This window comes from Rhynchophorus ferrugineus, unplaced genomic scaffold (assembly GCF_030347505.1).
Source record: "Rhynchophorus ferrugineus isolate W39M unplaced genomic scaffold, kcgeb_rfMv2 rfM9, whole genome shotgun sequence".
Taxonomy (NCBI): Eukaryota; Metazoa; Arthropoda; class Insecta; order Coleoptera; family Curculionidae; genus Rhynchophorus; species Rhynchophorus ferrugineus.
Window position 1 is genome coordinate 19,059,958 of NW_027472588.1, and position 19,757 is coordinate 19,079,714.

Sequence of the window (19,757 nt, forward strand, 5' to 3'; positions counted from 1 at the left end):
AATAGAACGACTTCAGAATATTTTCAGGCCTCTAGAGAGTTCATACTACTTTTAGTTTAATCTCATAGATTTACTTAATCAAAAATTGAAAAATATTAATGCAACGCCAGCTAGTATATACCGTGTTAAGAGCGGTTTCTCCTATTGTCTGTCTATCGTATTCGTTGAAAGTGAACAATACATCTTCGGTAGTATAGTGGTAAGTATCCCCGCCTGTCACGCGGGAGACCCGGGTTCGATTCCCGGCCGGAGAGAATTTTTTGTTATAAAGACTCGTGAATATTTTCAGGCCTTTAAAAACATTATACCACAATTTACTTTTATCTTATAGATTTAATTAATTAACGACCAATAATATATTTATGCATCGCCAGCTAGTAGAAAGCATGTTAGGAGCGGTCTCTCCTTTTGTATTCCTATCATGTGTGGTGACGGAGGCCAAAACATCTTCGGTAGTATAGTGGTAAGTATCCCCGCCTGTCACGCGGGAGACCCGGGTTCGATTCCCGGCCGGAGAGAATTTTTGTTATAAAGACTCGTGAATATTTTCAGGCCTTTAAAAACATTATACCACAATTTACTTTTATCTTATAGATTTAATTAATTAACGACCAATAATATATTTATGCATCGCCAGCTAGTAGAAAGCATGTTAGGAGCGGTCTCTCCTTTTGTATTCGTATCATGTGTGGTGACGGTGGCCAATACATCTTCGGTAGTATAGTGGTAAGTATCCCCGCCTGTCACGCGGGAGACCCGGGTTCGATTCCCGGCCGGAGAGAATTTTTTGTTATAAAGACTCGTGAATATTTTCAGGCCTTTAAAAACATTATACCACAATTTACTTTTATCTTATAGATTTAATTAATTAACGACCAATAATATATTTATGCATCGCCAGCTAGTAGAAAGCATGTTAGGAGCGGTCTCTCCTTTTGTGTTCCTATCATGTGTGGTGACGGATGCCAATACATCTTCGGTAGTATAGTGGTAAGTATCCCCGCCTGTCACGCGGGAGACCCGGGTTCGATTCCCGGCCGGAGAGAATTTTTTGTTATAAAGACTCGTGAATATTTTCAGGCCTTTAAAGACATTATACCACAATTTACTTTTATCTTATAGATTTAATTAATTAACGACCAATAATATATTTATGCATCGCCAGCTAGTAGAAAGCATGTTAGGAGCGGTCTCTCCAATTGTCTTCGCATCATGTGTGGTGACGGTGGCCAATACATCTTCGGTATTATAGTGGTAAGCATCCCCCCCTGTCACGCGGGAGACCCGGGTTCGATTCCCGGCCGGAGAGAATTTTTTGTTATAAAGACTCGTGAATATTTTCAGGCCTTTAAAGACATTATACCACAATTTACTTTTATCTTATAGATGTAATTAATTAACGACTAAAAAAATATTTATGCATCGCCAGCTAGTAGAAAGCATGTTAGGAGCGGTCTCTCCTTTTGTATTCGTATCATGTGTGGTGACGGTGGCCAATACATCTTCGGTAGTATAGTGGTAAGTATCCCCGCCTGTCACGCGGGAGACCCGGGTTCGATTCCCGGCCGGAGAGAATTTTTTGTTATAAAGACTCGTGAATATTTTCAGGCCTTAAATACATTATACCACAATTTACTTTTATCTTATAGATTGAATTAATTAACGACTAAAAAAATATTTATGCATCGCCAGCTAGTAGAAAGCATGTTAGGAGCGGTCTCTCCTTTTGTATTCGTATCATGTGTGGTGACGGAGGCCAATACATCTTCGGTAGTATAGTGGTAAGTATCCCCGCCTGTCACGCGGGAGACCCGGGTTCGATTCCCGGCCGGAGAGAATTTTTTGTTATAAAGACTCGTGAATATTTTCAGGCCTTAAATACATTATACCACAATTTACTTTTATCTTATAGATTGAATTAATTAACGACTAAAAAAATATTTATGCATCGCCAGCTAGTAGAAAGCATGTTAGGAGCGGTCTCTCCTTTTGTATTCGTATCATGTGTGGTGACGGTGGCCAATACATCTTCGGTAGTATAGTGGTAAGTATCCCCGCCTGTCACGCGGGAGACCCGGGTTCGATTCCCGGCCGGAGAGAATTTTTTGTTATAAAGACTCGTGAATATTTTCGGGCCTTTAAAAACATTATACGACAATATACTTTTATCTTATAGATTTAATTAATTAACGACCAATAATATATTTATGCATCGCCAGCTAGTAGAAAGCATGTTAGGAGCGGTCTCTCCTTTTGTATTCGTATCATGTGTGGTGACGGTGGCCAATACATCTTCGGTAGTATAGTGGTAAGTATCCCCGCCTGTCACGCGGGAGACCCGGGTTCGATTCCCGGCCGGAGAGAATTTTTTGGTATAAAGACTCCTGAATATTTTCAGGCCTTTAAAGACATTATACCACAATTGACTTTTATCTTATAGATTTAATTAATTAACGACTAATAAAATATTTATGCATCGCCAGCTAGTAGAAAGCATGTTAGGAGCGGTCTCTCCAATTGTCTTCGCATCATGTGTGGTGACGGTGGCCCTTTAAAGACATCATACTACAATTTAATTTTATCTTATACATTAATGTAAGGTAACCAATATATCTTTATCAATAAGTCTTTGACTGTTCTCCGGGCTTTTTTTATATAGGGTTACATTACTACCTAGTATAAACAATATTAAGAGCCCTTTCTCGAATTCTTAGTTTAGGTCGGTTTGTGATAGCAGAATACATCTTTGCAGCATAGTTGTAAGCTTGTTAGGGAGTAAAGGAATCGATTTTTTTCCGATATAGCCATTATAAGCCATTGAAAGTTATTTATGCATTTCTTAGCTTCATATACATAGTTATTTATAGTTATTTAATTAGTACTTAGTTCCAATATTCCAGAGGCTAGCAGAAGTGCTCTTATTATAGAATTATTATTATCTGGCAAATTCCATATTTTTGGAAGACGTGCAAAATACCGGAATTAATGTGTAGTCTTGTGTTTCTGTGTCGGAAGAAAATGGCCTTCCTGTTGATCAATTTCCTGTCAATATTTCTAATAATATACTTGGAAATATTCGAGCAGCATAATGAACAATTCTTTCGTAGCCCATATTTTGCGTCGAAGAAGAATAGTATAAAGTATAGAGTATAAAATGATGAGCTATAACGGAACCAGATAGCTTACTCTTATGCTTGTCGCTAAAAGAGTTTGAAAAATATACCAGCCGCTGAAGAACTATTTTCTGAACATTGAGAAGTTTCCACACATATTCAAGATCTTATTTTAAGATCCCATAGTAGAATTGTGACTTTATTTTGTACACATTCAGCTGTACATTTTTCATTAAACTGTATTAAAAAGTGAAGGCCAGACTTGTCAACAATTCGGCGTGCAAAAGAAATTATTCAACTCAAATATAATTTCACTGAGAAACAAATTAATTAGTTGATTCTCTTTACAGAATTTGCCTGAGGGTGAAACTTAAAAAATAGTGCCACAGGATATTGGATATTGGCAATAAGTGTTTATACGTATTAATTCGTGACCATTTAGAACAATAAACTTGTGTGTTATCGTTATTTATCTTCAATAGATAGTTGATTTAATGGTTTGGTTATATTTGAGCAGAAATGTGATAATGAACTATTATTTTCTTCATCTTCCTTTTCGTCACGACCTTTCTTGTACATTATTATCTTACCTTAACCACGTTTCATCGTTAGTAATTATTCGTTTCAAAAGTGACTTGAATTTATTTAGATTTTACGGCGATTCACAAATGTAAATGGCATTCATTAATTTTTTACTGTTAATGTAGAGCTCATAATTTTGATCAACAGCTTCAATGATTGATCGATAGTCATATCTTTACTATCGAATCATTTTCTAGAATGAAAACGAGTACAGCGATTCTAAAACTGGAGTTCACATAAGACACTCACCATCATAAACACTATAGAAATTTCGATGAGCCTATACTTCGAACGGGAAAAGCTAAATATGAAGATGGAGGTAAGGAAGAATTGTCCATATGAACTTTTGACTTAATAAACGAAGGACGCTTTTTGTATACCTAAAATGTCCTATGAATTGATCTTTGCGATTCTATCCTTAAATTGCGCTTTACTGTGATATTATTCGATAAGTTGAATAAGTATGGCCAAAGATATGCGACTTTAAAGCCACTACTACTTAAATGTCGATATTGCAAAAAAAGTAATTTGATATAAATTATAGGTCATTAATGTTTACTATTAAATATTATGAATTTGTTTATCTTTCTATAAAATACCATTCGGCTCTTCCAGCGTACAGATTATAAATAAACCTTAAACTGATTAAAAAGAGATATATATTGACACGGACTTAAGTTAATTACACGAAAGCGGGTCTACGGTTGTCGTTTAACTGTTATTTTTGTACCGTGACGCTCGCTTGCCAGCTCCGCTTATCTTTTCCAGATTTCCACTCGCATTATTCACATTTTCTAATGTGCCTTCTTAATTAGGGTTTGTTGCGACGATGAACCGTCCAGATACGACAATCCAAGGGAGAGATGCGCGTGATTATATTAACCTCCGCATACGATAACCTGCCATATCCATCATCTTTGATGGCAGAGTGTGGCATGTCGTGTCACAAAACCGACGAGGTCGTACTGATAGAGATAAACAGCTAAAGGCCGTTGTTAGCTTGTCATAATTTATTCAAGCAAAAACGATCGCAGTGTTTTCTCTTTAATAACATGTTTCTTGTAATTTGGTATGAATTACATTTAACACTGATAAGTAAGTATTTTTAGTTAAAAATTTTGATATAGAAATAAGATCATTTTTTATCGATTATATTGAAATAAGAATTTTTGAACTGTTGTAAAAGTGATAACATTTAAGGTTTATAGTATTTATTTTTGGACAAATTACCATATTAAATTATGAAGTTGAGCAATGTAGCGAAATTACTAGGTTGTTCAGTAAATTCAAAAGACGGTTTAATACTTTTATTATCGAATGCTTTTAATAATTTTCGGGAATGCAAAATACTTCTCTACTGCAGTAATTACATATTCGTTCGATCAAGATCATTTACCACGAAGAATTTTTAAAGTTGATAGAATAACGAAAAGTAAGAGGGGGGGTAGATCTGATGAACAAGGTGGATGGTGAAATTGCTTGAAATTGGATTTGGTGATGATTTTTGAGCTCTTTGAGCAGATGCGTTTTGTCGAGTATGTGCTATATTTGACATAACCGATAAATGTCATATTCCCATATACAAACGTGGTCCTTCCTTTGTTATTTCCGCTCAATATGCTTCAGGGTTCGGGTTTTTTTTCCTTTTTTGCAATATTTTGTTGGTATCTTAGTCTCAGGTATATTTAGATCCTACTATATATATATATATATATATATATATATATATATATATATATGCTTTCTGTTCTTGACTGCCAAATTCTATTAACCTGCCTTGTTTATTCCATACGTTGTAAATGGCCCCGTCAACTAAGCTGTCTCCTTTCTATATAATCTTCTAGGTTCTATATTGAAAGTCTTCTCAAATATCGCTGATTCTCGTTCAATGTATACCTTCCTACCTTCTAAGACATTTCCATTGCTTGGAGTTTGCTTGTGAGAATGTGATAATTGGTCTGTCTATTGTTTTGCATAATCCATAATTATTTTGTTCGATATCTATGTTTTGTTAATACGTCTATTCGTTGTGAAAATATTAATTCGTATTTTTCCCCATTCAAGGTATTAATTATAATTTCCTGACTTCTGTAACATTCAAATAATAATACCAGATATGATTTATGATTAAATATATTGATTATTATAGATTTAGTTGAATTTATTTGTTCTATAGTAATAAAACAAATACCTATATTACTCCAAAAAAATAACGCTGATAATTACTTAGAAAATTTCTGAGTACTTCAGTTGTTGTAAATAAATAAATTTTATAAATTAGTTCCTATCTATATCGAAGTACTAACAGTCTCTCTTTGGGCAATTATAAAATTACTCGTGCAAGATAGTTATGATGATGATTTTATTAAGGTAAAATGTATTTGATACCACATTATTAAGAAAAAATTAATTATGATCTCGTATTTTTTCGGATTTTGTTATGAAAAATGGCTTCTGGGGTTGATTATATTTCATCTAGACTGTTTAAGCAGCAGTAACGAAAAACATTGACGCTAATGTATCTTGTGAATCAAAAATGTACTTAGGCTTTTAAGGTGCCTCAAATATTATGTTTAAAAAAAATGACAAGCCCGTAGAAAAAGTCAGGTTATATAGACCACTCATAAATATAACAAAGGTCCAATTTGAGTTTCGACATCATGACTAAATATTCAACCAAGGACATAGTAATAGCGATAATATAAAAGGCGAGATCAGAAAAGAAATAATAATCTGCAACCTCCCTGGTGTTTAACCGTATTTGCGATCTTAAACTATAGCTGAAGGACTTTTACCACTTGTTGGAGGCACATCTTTTCTAACATTCTCAACAATTAAAACTATTTTGGTTCAAATCTCGCACGGTGGTATCTTGAAGCCACTCCTATGTTTGCTGATCACTGCCGATATGCTAACGGCAAAAGAAAAATACCTGCAATATTTAGACATAATTTCGATCTAGAAAGATACAAGAACTACGAGTGGAAATCACTAAGATCCACAAATAGACTTTAGTCGCTTACAATTTTATAACATAACGAACATACAGGAAAAAAACTAACTATGCTACCTGAGAATACATTCAAGAATATATTGCGGTGGTGGATTATAATTTCAAATAATATTAATTAAAAACTAAGAAGCAAAAAGAGCAAAAACTGAACAGACGCTTGCTCCCAACTTGACCTAAGATTCAAAAGATTCATTTATCTTATGTATTAAATTTTCTAGAAATCTAATGCAATTCTTTATCAATGCTTATCGTTATGTATCTAAAGAAAAACTATATGATGACCTTAAAATCAAATGGATTCACAAAGTTTAGAGTTATTAATGTTAGAGAACGCTAAAACACACCAACAACTAATGGACAACATGCAAGAATTCGGAATATTGAAGCAAACCAAGCCACACCAACTTTTGAAGGTGTTATTATTAACCTTTAGCTTTTAAGTTATTCTAGTTTAATTTTAATTTGGAAAATATATTTTGATATATATATCCTGTACTCGTCTTGTTTGAATTGATCTGTGTGATTGTTTATATTTGTGATTGCCTATAAAGTAAGACTGAAAAATTCGGCAAAGAATATCACCCACTCATGTGAGTAACCAGGCCAGGTAAAACCGGATGTTTTCTGGTATAATGGGAGTAAATCACATTAAGCGGTTTGTTTAGTCTAGATAAACCCTAGAATGTAAAAAGAGACACTAAAACATCAAAAAAAAGTAGTAACATATTAAATTATAATTAATATTGTTCTAAGTGTATCTAATAAAACACATTATATATGTAAAAAATATATTTTTAATAACTCTAAATGTAGATACTCGTCGAAAGTCATATATCTGTATCAGATGCGCATAGTAGACATATGTCGTAGGTGGTTACAATATTTAGGGGCTGCACCGTTAAAAGTGTTTTGAATTAGTAAAGGAAAAATGCATGTTTAGATTTTGAGTGGCAAGCTAAAGGGATACATCCTTTTTAGTGACGCTCAGATGTGAACCCCTCTAAATGGCTCTAAATTTATCTCTCGTAGAAGCCCTAAAAAAAAAGCGTCTCCTGTCTTAGACTACTTACCGTCTCACCGGAAATAATAGAGATAAAAAGTACGTTGCAAAGTTAGATAAAAACTCCTTTTAAAATTGACGGATTGGTACATTTAAAATTTTCGCTTGTGTTTATTTTCAGCGGAAGTCGGATTACTTCGCTTAGTCCATAAAAGTTTTGCGGTAGGAAACGCTCGTAGTTCGGAAAGTAATCAAAGGCCAATAAAAGTTTTGAAAAATTTTGTTGTTAAATATTCGATGGTGTTTATCGGTTTCATGTTGGAGTTGGTGGAGTCGGGACTGACTTTTCTTTGAGATTTTTTGATTGGTCTCGAAGTGGTATTTGGAAATAGACGCGAATCGATCTGTCCTAGGGTTATTTGAGAACTTTTTTAATATAATCAGGAAAATACTAATTGCATACTAATATGGTTTGAGATTTCTGAAATATCTATTATGTAGTAATCATTTATTTATTATAGTCCATAATTTCAGAATAAGGTAATTTGTGTAATTTGTTAGAGCAGTTTGTATAATTTGTAAAAACATGTGATATAACATTTTTATGAATTTTCTCAAAAAAACATATAATTTTACCACAACTGGTAAAAGTGGTATTATTGATAGTATATTACATTTAGTGTCTGTTGTATCAGTTTCTCAAATTCGTCACATTCTTTTTTGCTTCTGCGCAATATTTTTGCTTCAGCAGAGATTTATTTCATATCTCTGCAATGTCTCCCTGGTACCTTAATCTCAGATTCGTTTAGGCCATCCTTTGGCTTTAGTTTTTTGCGCCCTTGACTACTAGCTTTGATATCTTTGATTTCTCTCGCAGTGATATTTTGTAATAGATGGAAATCGATCGGAACTAGAATTATTTGAAAATTTTTAATGAATATTTGGAGAATACTAATTGCATACTAAGATAAGGAAAATTCTAATAATCATTTATTTATTATATGTGAGAAGTGATGATGGGCACATGGTAATGTGATAGAAACTAACGGGATTATTTATAGTTTATTCGGGTGGTTGACAATTGACGACATCGCTACTCGAGGGAGCCCGGAGAAAAAGAGACCGTCGAGTTTTATATTTCTTTTTCTAGATTGACCAGCTAGAACCGAATGGTCTTTTGCTGATGTCGCTTCGGATTCGGGATAGAGAAGTGTTTTGCGAATGACAGAGACCCTGAGTTACTAATGGGATTGTCATAGTTGGTTAGCTACCGGGGTTTAAGGATGGGTAGGGATTTGATCAGATTTTTGTCGTATTCTAAGGTGCATGAGAAGAACCTTACACTGGGCATGTTCGTGAAACTCTTCACGAACAGGATGCCTGATTCGAGGTGAGTGTGACATTCTTCATAAACCATGGGGCATTGAGTAACGGATGGACTTTTTTGGATTGGAACACTTACAGTATTTCAAGTTGTCTCTCATACCTGTACCACATCTGTGCTCCGTAGAATTATTTCCATTCTTTCCTGTTGCTGCCCAATTTTCTTACACCAGCAGATGTTTTTTCTACTTCTATGTAATATCTTGCTAGTATCTTAGTCGCAGATCTGTTTAGGTCGTCCTCCTATTAGCTTTGATATTTTTTGATTGGTTTTGCAGTGATACTTGAAGATAGACGAGAATCGATCGGAAAAGGAATAATTTTAAATGTTGTTAACTCAAATTACTAACTGAAAATCTAATTGTATAGTAGTATTTATTGTTATTATGATTTATAATATATATTATATTTATTATTATTTTTAAGTTTAAAATTTTGGATATTTTACAATTCCAAAATAAAATAATTGCATCAGATATCAATAAAAATTATAAGTGACTTTGGAAATATAATAATGAATGAATTTTGGGTAGTTTGTGTTGGATTGATAAATAAAAGGCATATGAGAACAACATGTGATGTCACCTTTTTATGAAGTCAACGAATTCCTTATAGACTTCTGTTGCGAAGTCGACATTTTGGGTGGACTATATATCGAACAGCTTCCAAAGAAACACCAATCAAGATCATCGAAAACGATCTGAAAAATAGGATACTGACATTGTCTAAGACCTGAATTTTTATAATTTTTCTGTAGTAACTATACCACCTTTGGATAAAAGGGATCACCGAAAAACACTATGTAGTACGGAGGCACATGGAGTTAAACTTCAAATTAAAATAAATAGATTAGCTACATTTATACTAGAGAAATATAATTCGGACACTTTATAATTTTTGAGATGAGTTCCCATGCGCGGTTCCTCATAGAATGATGCAGAAACATGGATTGTAGTAATATCTAAATCAGACCCTCCCACTGTTAAGCAAAGGAAATAATTTTTGTTCCTTTAATATTGCACAAATTGAATGCAATACTCGTACCCATAATAGTAATAAAATGCAAGTAAATCGAATTAAGTGTTCATCTTCGAAATATCTTAGGTGTAAAAATAAAAACGTACTTTAGCAGCGGCCAGTTTTTCGGAACATAAAATTTACAAAAAAAAAATTCGAGCGGCTAATCTATTGTTTATTCATAACATCAGGGGTAAAAACCTATCAGTAAAAAATAGCTGTGTCTTTGTAATGTTTATATGGATCATTTATCGAAAGGCTAAAATCGGGTTTCTATTAAGAGTTTAAATGAAAAGTCTGTAGTGTATCTCTAATCGGTGTGTTCTGAAGTTTTATTGCAAAGTCTACATATATTGAATACAGAGTTTTACATATTAGATATTCGTATATAATACTGAGTTTTAACCTTAGATTTTAGATTATTTGAATTATTAGAAAAACTCTTCAGATTGTAATTTTATTTAAACCACAAAACTTTTCCCAAAAATATGTTAAAATAATGTATAGCACAATAGAACATCTTTTACGTATAGAACATATAATTCAGTAATATATAGGTACATCATCAACTAAACAAGATTATTTTTGTATACGACTTTTTATAAACTAATAAAAATTACATTTTAATTAATGATCGGCCTCGTCGTTAAGGATTTAATTACATTTTTAATACATATTGGAATGAATGTATCCCGATTTAAAAGGAATATTAAAAACTTGAGCAAAATAATATTCAATATTTTATTTTTCCTAGACGTATTTTGCATAAAGAAATATTTGCATTATGTATATATATATATATATATATATATATATATATATATATATATAATAGCTGAAATAATCAATTATCAGTATATACAGTATATTGCCAGAACATATCTCTTACAGAAAATGATTCCATGATTTATGGAATCATTAATACAATGTAGTGTAATTTAACATACCATTAACTTTATATAAACTAAATATATTTATTGTGCTACGATTAATGTTATAAACTTTATAACTTTACACAGTAATAATACTCAGCTAAATGCAGAAATTAAGAAAAAATTACGTATGTGGTAAATATATAGTCTACACATCGTAAATAATAATTTTTTATGCCAAAGTAGCATGAGTAAATACTTAATACTATATATTAGAATGACTAGAATTAGACACTTTATAAGGTAGTTTAGCAAAATTACTATCTAATAGATCTTTCAATTTGTTTTTCAGCAACCAAAACATTTTCAAACTCTATGTGGTTATGTCATAAGGAATATGACATAAAAACAATAACAAAACCTATATATCTGAAACAAATTAATTTATTAATAGAGTTTACCAAACATGTGTATGAAGTTTAAAACTGGCGTATAGAGAAAAAAAATTTTTGCCAATAACTTTTTCCTTTACATAATATTTAACCACAATTTCATATACATGAAGAAGGCTTTTAAATATATTTTAACTTAACGAAATGGTATTTCTTGCTCATCATTTTTTATGTAATTGTGAACTAATTTTTGAAAAATATGATTTCAAGAATTACTTTAATGTTCACCAAACTTACCTTATTTACATAAAAGAGTGATTATTAAGTGTTCTTCAACCATTTGTTATTAATAAGTTGTTTTTTAAATTGATATTCCCACCATTGAAAAAGTACTAGTATCATCCTATTAATATTGAGGGAAAGTGTTTAAAAATATAATATTAGTAGGGCTGGTGATACATCGTAGACTAGGCTTCTTCATGTGTTATCGTTTCCCCTCTTATGTAACTAAATTTAATATCGTTATCTTTTTTACGTTGGTTATTTATTTTACGACTATATGTATAGTTTTATGGCATCTTCAATATAACATAAATAAATGTAGAAACACGAGTAACTCAACGTTTATTAATTGCCACAAGATTTGGTATTATCGTTTAATTGATAATATGTTGCAGGGCCAATAAACACAGCCCATAAAAATTCTTATCATTGAATTCCACTGGATTTTTTTCGTTGGGCTAAAAAGGCTTAAACGATGATATCCAATTGATCTCTGACTCTCATTATCTCGGCCTGATATGAATGACATTCGTTGATGCAGGCTCAGTCGTCAACGCTACCGCGGTGGTCTAGTCAAGTTAAGCTGGCATTTTACGGTAGGACGGGTATTTTTAATTGTTTTATGAGATCTAACTACTTATAATAATTGCACTCTACGTTTTTTTATTTATATATAATAATAATGAACATTTTAACATTCTATATTAATTACTCTACATTGTAGATAACAGTAGAGTTCAAAAGTTATCATAGATTTTATACAAGCGTATGATTAGAAGAGTGTAATGCCCATTTACCGTAATAACTACACATGAAATATATATAATCAATGAATACAACTTTGTTAGATACTGATATTTCGTATTCATAAAAAATAATTATACATACTTTTATTCCACATACTTTTCACCTTGTCCTTTGGGTTCATTTATTTAAAAACAGTATTTGTTTACATTGTCGAGGGACGTCATGATCTTGAACAAAATTCTTTATGGTCAAGTGAGCAGCAAACCGCGCTATATATTTTTTACCAACTTCGAAAGAGAAGGTTCTATATTCGGCTATATATATATATATATATATATATATATATATATATATATATATATATATATTTTAATTTAATGTATGTTCGCCGATTTCTCCGTCAATTCTGGGCAGATTTTCAAAACACTTTTTTAATCGTAAGTGTTCACTTCTGAGGTGGTTGGAACCAATTTAGCATCTGTTGGGGAAATAGGGAATAGAGTATAATCGAGCAAAATGCTCAAATTTCAAAGGTACGTACAAAGTTTACACATATTTTTTGCCTTAAATAATCAGATATTTGTGTATAATGTTATTGCTGAGCTGATATGACAAAAAATCGCAAGTTGTCAAACAATTGATATCACCAGCGTTATAGTAATCGTTCAGACTGCATTTCATAACCCAGGTATATTAGTTAGGTTTTAGCATCTTTATTAAGTAATATTATAAGGTTTAGAGTTTCATTTAATGAAGTTCTAAGTTTCACAAGTTCTAAGTAAGTTCTAAGTTCTAAGTATTACAACGCTTATTCCTATAGAGGACTTAGAGCCATCCATATAAACAACCCCACGATTTATATATTCTAGGATTTCAAGGAATAATTTCTGAAATATTAGTAATTTCGATAATATGCAAAGTACAAAAGTAATAATAAGAAATTGCATGGCAGCTCTCGAACCAGATTTAAAGGCTCCCAGTGTCATTCTCAAAATAGTGACTTGTTTTGCTTCTATTCTTCCTAAATAAAGGGTAAACGTAGACTTAGCATAAACAGTTGATTTTAAAGACTCATGTTATCTTTAGTGAAGATATTTTCCTGCCTTTAGATGGAACTGGGATGAAGATAACATCAATAAGTCAAAGAACATCAGTGATAAGTATATTAGTCCTAGTCAAACTTGACAGAACACTGGAAACTTACTAACTAAAAAATCCTATTCAAAATACTATTTTGAACAAAACATTAATAAGGTCTTGATCTTCATAGATATCAAAATAATCTCAGACAAGAAAAGGCTTCAGTACAGGCAATTAGAAAACTCCTATACTACTCTACAATAGCCAAAACATTATAACATGGGAAATAGTTTAATTTAGTTAGGAAGAAATTGATGCTGTTGAATTGAATTGCTGTATTGAAGCGATATCTTCCATATTTACTTGAACTGAATTTCCTCGACTTTCTTTCATCTTCAACATAAATAACAGGCCTACAAAATGATAACTAAAATTTTGAAAGTCTATTATTATGAAAGATATAAATTAAGAAAAGAAAAGCCTTTGGAAGAGAACATTTTTGAAATAAAAATAATTTATTTTAAAAGTGTCTTCGCCTATATACTAGTACTGGTATTGGTATTATATTTTTGTCATCCTATAGATACTGAGTTTCATTTCAATTTCAATCCAAACTAATGAAAAAATCTATGTAGACAAAATTTTTATAATATTCATACATATACTATTGATCAATGGTTCTATTTTTATTTATAGCACAATAGTATCTACAATAACACACATTCATTCTCATCGACTGACAATGGTTTATTTTTTTGATTCCTTTCTGACTATTAATTATAAGATACCATTCGAGAAAAATAACAACGATGACCTAACAGTGAAATGAAAAATATCTTATGGTGAATAATGACTATTGCTGTGGTAAATGAACGTATATTTTTTTAACACTTGTAACACAACAAGAACGTTGTTGAAATTTAATTTGAGAAATGTGGTGATATAATGTTATATCGACAAGACGGTAATTTATGATGTTTTATAATGACTTAATTCGCCATTATCGTTTTATATGTATATATGTTAGCAATACAAATATTTTCCAATAATGTTGTTGTTTGTTTGTTTGCTGCACGTATCAAGGGATGAGAAAGGCACTGGAATTTTAATTAAAATATATACAGATTGATTGCTTATTAAATAACAGCCAACTAGTTAATATTAATTAATATTGATATTGAAAATATATTAACGACATTAGTAATGGAAACAATATATTAGGTGATTAATCCTGTATTTTTAAATGTAATATAAATTGGTAGAATCTGTGTTAACTAGAACATTTTCTCCATCATTCTGACAATATGGCGATACCACATAGATTGAACGAAATTGGATTCGCATTGATTGCTGTATCGACTCATTTTCGCTGTTCTTCAGAATTTCAGGATTGTCAAGCGAACAAGTACTTCTCACAAAGCGACTGTTCAATACGCTAGGTGCGGCAGGATGACCCATGTGAACTTCAACAGTATACTTAACTTCGTGTCAAATTATTATGTATCTTTTTTCAAATCGGTTTCCGCGTTATTCCTCAAAAAGCCTATTTACTCCATCGGAGTTGCGGTTAGTAGCTAATCTTAAAAACTTTGTATACAAATATAAATGGAACAAATTCGAAAATATAAGTTATGTCATGCAAAATAACCTGATAATAAATCATATGGTAGTACAGCCATAATGCCCGAAGACGTAAAGCATTATGAGCAAAATTTAACACACAAATAACTAGTCTATCTTCAGAAGAAGTTTATGGACCATTAACAATGTTAATTACCGGAGAAGACCATGGTTAAACATCAAAAGGGGTTTAAGACTGATAACATGAACGATTAAAGTAAAGAAGACAGAAAATTTTAAAATATCTGTGATGAACCAACTGACAATCAGTGGCAATCATATAGAAGCAAAAAATCTGACACTATACTTCGTATTGAAGAAAATATCGATAAAAATGTAGCGCAGAATTTTCTTAGAAATTATTACCGAAAGTAAACACTCTTCTCTGTGTAACAATAGAATTAAATTGCCCTTAGAGAAAACGCTAAATACAATAGACTAATTTCTTTAAATTTGCTTTTAAAAATGAAACAGAATAAAATTAAAAAATAATTGAAATGAATAAAAGAAGAAGCATTAAAAATAACAGGAAATTTTCAGTAAGACTAGTATGAGACTCCATATCTTAAAAAGATAATTGCAAATCATCTACAATTCAGCAGAATGTTGTGGAAAAAGAGGCCTTTACGAAATACTTGGCAACAAGTAAGAAAAATTACCAAAGCAATAAAGGAGGAACATTTGTTAATCCCTGTATTGTTATGCTGAAACCTCTATATATGATTATTATGAAAATGTTTCAATATCTATTAATTATTACAGGACATTTATCAGGTGGCTATATTTACATATTATGTCAAAAACCGAACTATTTTTCAACCGACTTCAAAAAAGCAGGAGGTGATATGTCGGCAGTATATATATATATATATATATATATATATATATAAAGATATTTGGGTATAACGTTATTGCTGAGCTTATGTGATGGAAGTTGTTCAGTGCAAAGCCATTTGCCAACCGCTTCTACTGTGTAGTGGTTAAAGCCTTCAGCATTCACTCGGAGGTCGCAGGTTCAAATCCCGTCGGGAACAACAACTTTTTGTTGTTCTAGTTTGGTTAGAACAATTCTCAAATTTCATCAAATCTAGGCTAAATAGCGGACGTCGGGACCTGAAGTGTTACTTATTTTCAATTATTATTCCTTTATATTTATTTTGCCTCATACGGGCTGCAACTTTAGTTGGTCTACCCGTTGTAATACTTAATAAAATAACTGCGTAATTTATTGAGTAAGTCTAACACTAAAAAGAGAAAAATAAAATATTTTTAACAAAAATGTTGAACCCTCTTTAATAAATTTCACTGAAAGGTAAAAAATAATCAAACTTAGATTTCGAGCAGAAAAGAAAATGTTTTAAAGTAAAATACGTACATTATAATCGTTGTAATAACTAAATTAAAATAAACAAAAAACTTATTTAACCCATCCACTACACATATTTTATATGCTACTATATACACAGAATTTAGCTTAATACCTACCTAAATCTATTTATATAATTAAAATATTCTTTTAATTACTACTAACTGATCAGTTTGACGTCAGTACCGAGCCCAAACAATGCAAAAATTGTAAAATTAAATTAGGAACAAAACAAATCTAAGTTTGATTATGTTTTACCTTTTAGTGAGCTCCTTATTTATTTTTTGAAGTCAGTTCAACTTTTTTCTTAAATATATTTTATTACACTATATTAATATACGTCTGCGTATCTTTATATGTTCGGATAAATGGCGTAAAATACATTGACGCAATATAAATTGGCTTCTCCGCTTATTTTCGAGCAAAACATCATTCAGAGTTTTTGAGACATTTTTTTTTCGTTTTGCCCTTATGTACAGTGTAAATATAAAAGAGCAAATATTTAGATCAACAATAATTGATAAATTTCTTCGGAAAATTAAATTACAATACTTAAATATGCATTTTCTACCTCTTGATATTCTATAAATACTTAAGCTTTTCTGTGTATATGCACATATTTAATTTATTAATGATAAAAAAGTTATCTGGATGAAATATTTCCATGACTAGGTTTCCAGCTATCCGAGATATCATCCGAAAAGATCTCATTAAGAACCTCCGTTTTTGTCTTCGCGGTCGAAAGATTTATCTGTGCCGACGACTGATACAGAAAAGCAATTAAAAAGCTTCGCCACTGCGGAATACTCGTGGCCATTGTTGGTCTGAAGGCGAGCCGTCTATTTGTAACACTTTGTCTTTTCCAGATTTGTTACTAGTGACAAGCGAGAAAACTTAACAAGCTCGAATCTGTCTTAATGAATATTCAGTTACACGGTTTTTGTGGTACGGCAATCTCGCGAGTCTGACGGTTTGTAGCGTTTAGTATATGTTTAAACCATTTGGTTCTGTTTGTATCGCTGGATGTTTTTGCGTAGTTTATTTTGATATTGTTTCAATTTAGTTTCAATATATTGATAATTTATTATAAATTTATACTATACCTTTTTATTATATTATATTTTACAATGTGTAATTGCAGACAATGAACAAAGTAATCAAACAGCTAACATATAAACAATATTTATTTGTTAATAATGTATTGAGCCACAATTTAATTTTAAAGCTGCAGCAATTATTCGCAGAATATCCTCGTAAAGTATTTGAATGGCTTCTTTAAGTTTCATAATGGGGTTCAATTCTTGTACCAAAATATCCGGCAATGGTTTCGATGATTTTGGAGATGGAAATCTGCTCCACGCTCTCTGCTCTAAAAATTACCATAAAGGTTTAATTATGTTGAGATCCGGTAATTGTGCTGCCCAGGGAAGATGTTAGATGATAGTCTGATATCCCTCAAACCCATATTACACCTTTTGGTTATTCTGTAGCAATATGCTAGTCATAGTAAAATCATTATCACTGTATTGTATATTACAACATTCAGGCAAATTCGAAGTAAAATATCAAAATAACACATACAATGTAAATATAAAATATACTTGGTGTACATATGTATGACTATATCTGTTTAGAGTGTAAGATCAAGAATACACTGTGTAAACAATTAAACATGACTAAGGAGAGAATGGACACTAATTCTATTGTAGAAGACATAGAAAGTGGACTAGGAGAAAAAGCGGTGATTAAATCGGAATACAAGAACGAAATTAAAAAAATATAACAAGAAAAATATACATAGGGAATAGCTGAAGTAGCAAATGAGGACAACGATCTTGATAATAGAATATACAATATACTCGTATATAACATTTTGAAATCAATGGATCAATATTCTGAAAACAAAATATTTAATAACATCGAGGTGATCCGTAAGAGATTTCAACAAAAAAAAATAACCCAAAAGGGATACATAAGATGGAAAAACAGTAATGCTTACCAACAATCAAATGTAGAAAGGTAAATATTACCTTATTGTTTTTATCTTCTCCAATAATCAACTCTCTCGTTGTATCAATTATTAGATGCAGCTTAGAGTTAGATCGCTGACTGTCATTGGTTAGTTTAAATTACCATTACAGGGACCTGTAAAGAAAAATATTTATTAGGAAAGCATTTCAAAATCAAAAAAAAACCAAATATAATTTTTCCAAAGAAATTATTAAAATAAAATTCTATACAAATACAAATATTATAATGTATCAAAAAGTCTGTGTCTGTTAATAGTTTATTTACTTTTTCAACACAAAATTGTATTGAGTCAAGTTATAATTATTTTTACAATGTTATTGTGAAAATTGTGTAACGGATAATTAAAACGGTTAAATTGTATGATGGAGAATGGAGAAAACATACCAACAAGTAATACTCTAATGAACAGCACAAAAAATTTAAATGTAAAATTACCGCTATGCTCTTATTATGATAAAATCGAGGAGTAAAAGAACAGTAAAAGTAACGTAACAGCTTTAGAATTTATTAACAATATAATAAAGCAATCATGAGATAATCTCTTCTATATAAAATCAAGCTCACCTTGTTGGTCCACAAATTGTATTATTTTATTTCATATTAATGTATTTTTTTAACATCCTTGATGATAAGGCTATCTCGGTTAAGGAGCCTTAAACCAAAATACTAATTATAAGTATCTTAACCAATATACATTTGTTTCACATAAATGAACATTTGCCTTCAAAGTAATTGAGTTCTGCCGTCACTTTGTTGACTTACACATCACAAACGATATTCAGATTATTGACACGGAAATAGCTGCAGTACACTGCATAGTGTTCATATTATTTTTCTTATCCTCTGTATGAGTATGACTTTTACTCATGTTCCAGCAAATTTGTTCTATATAAAAATAGGAAACTCTGATCTTGATTCTGATCTCTGATTTCAATAACTAGTGCGATTGAAACAACTTTGTGATGTTATAGCAATTAATATACTTAGCTACCACAAAACGTTCTAATATGAACTGTTAGATGACCCATATATAACTTGTCCTTGAGAATTTTGAGACCTTACATATGTTCCTGCTTATAACATAGATGTTATTGAAACAAAACTTACTAAAAACTATGCCTGTTGTATTAAACTTTAATGAATAATCTATATATTATAACTCGACACTGAAGCAATTGCAAGAAGATAATCGATAAATTAGAATTGCTAATTACAGAATCATTCATTAACAATTACTATTTGTTTAACGTGTTCATTGA

At 31.3% G+C, this 19,757-nt stretch overlaps 8 non-coding genes across 8 annotated transcripts; all 8 read left to right on the forward strand.

Moving 5' to 3' along the window:
* The first annotated feature begins 182 nt into the window (after positions 1-182).
* TRNAD-GUC (transfer RNA aspartic acid (anticodon GUC)) lies at positions 183-254 on the forward strand. Its single transcript has one exon. It is a non-coding gene; the product is annotated as a tRNA-Asp (tRNA).
* A 192-nt stretch (positions 255-446) lies between these two features.
* Positions 447-518, forward strand: TRNAD-GUC (transfer RNA aspartic acid (anticodon GUC)). Its single transcript has one exon. It is a non-coding gene; the product is annotated as a tRNA-Asp (tRNA).
* A 191-nt stretch (positions 519-709) lies between these two features.
* Positions 710-781, forward strand: TRNAD-GUC (transfer RNA aspartic acid (anticodon GUC)). The gene has a single exon. It is a non-coding gene; the product is annotated as a tRNA-Asp (tRNA).
* Positions 782-973: 192 nt separating this feature from the next.
* On the forward strand, positions 974-1,045 carry TRNAD-GUC (transfer RNA aspartic acid (anticodon GUC)). Its single transcript has one exon. It is a non-coding gene; the product is annotated as a tRNA-Asp (tRNA).
* A 456-nt stretch (positions 1,046-1,501) lies between these two features.
* On the forward strand, positions 1,502-1,573 carry TRNAD-GUC (transfer RNA aspartic acid (anticodon GUC)). The gene has a single exon. It is a non-coding gene; the product is annotated as a tRNA-Asp (tRNA).
* Positions 1,574-1,764: 191 nt separating this feature from the next.
* TRNAD-GUC (transfer RNA aspartic acid (anticodon GUC)) lies at positions 1,765-1,836 on the forward strand. Its single transcript has one exon. It is a non-coding gene; the product is annotated as a tRNA-Asp (tRNA).
* A 191-nt stretch (positions 1,837-2,027) lies between these two features.
* On the forward strand, positions 2,028-2,099 carry TRNAD-GUC (transfer RNA aspartic acid (anticodon GUC)). The gene has a single exon. It is a non-coding gene; the product is annotated as a tRNA-Asp (tRNA).
* A 192-nt stretch (positions 2,100-2,291) lies between these two features.
* TRNAD-GUC (transfer RNA aspartic acid (anticodon GUC)) lies at positions 2,292-2,363 on the forward strand. The gene has a single exon. It is a non-coding gene; the product is annotated as a tRNA-Asp (tRNA).
* Positions 2,364-19,757: the final 17,394 nt, after the last annotated feature.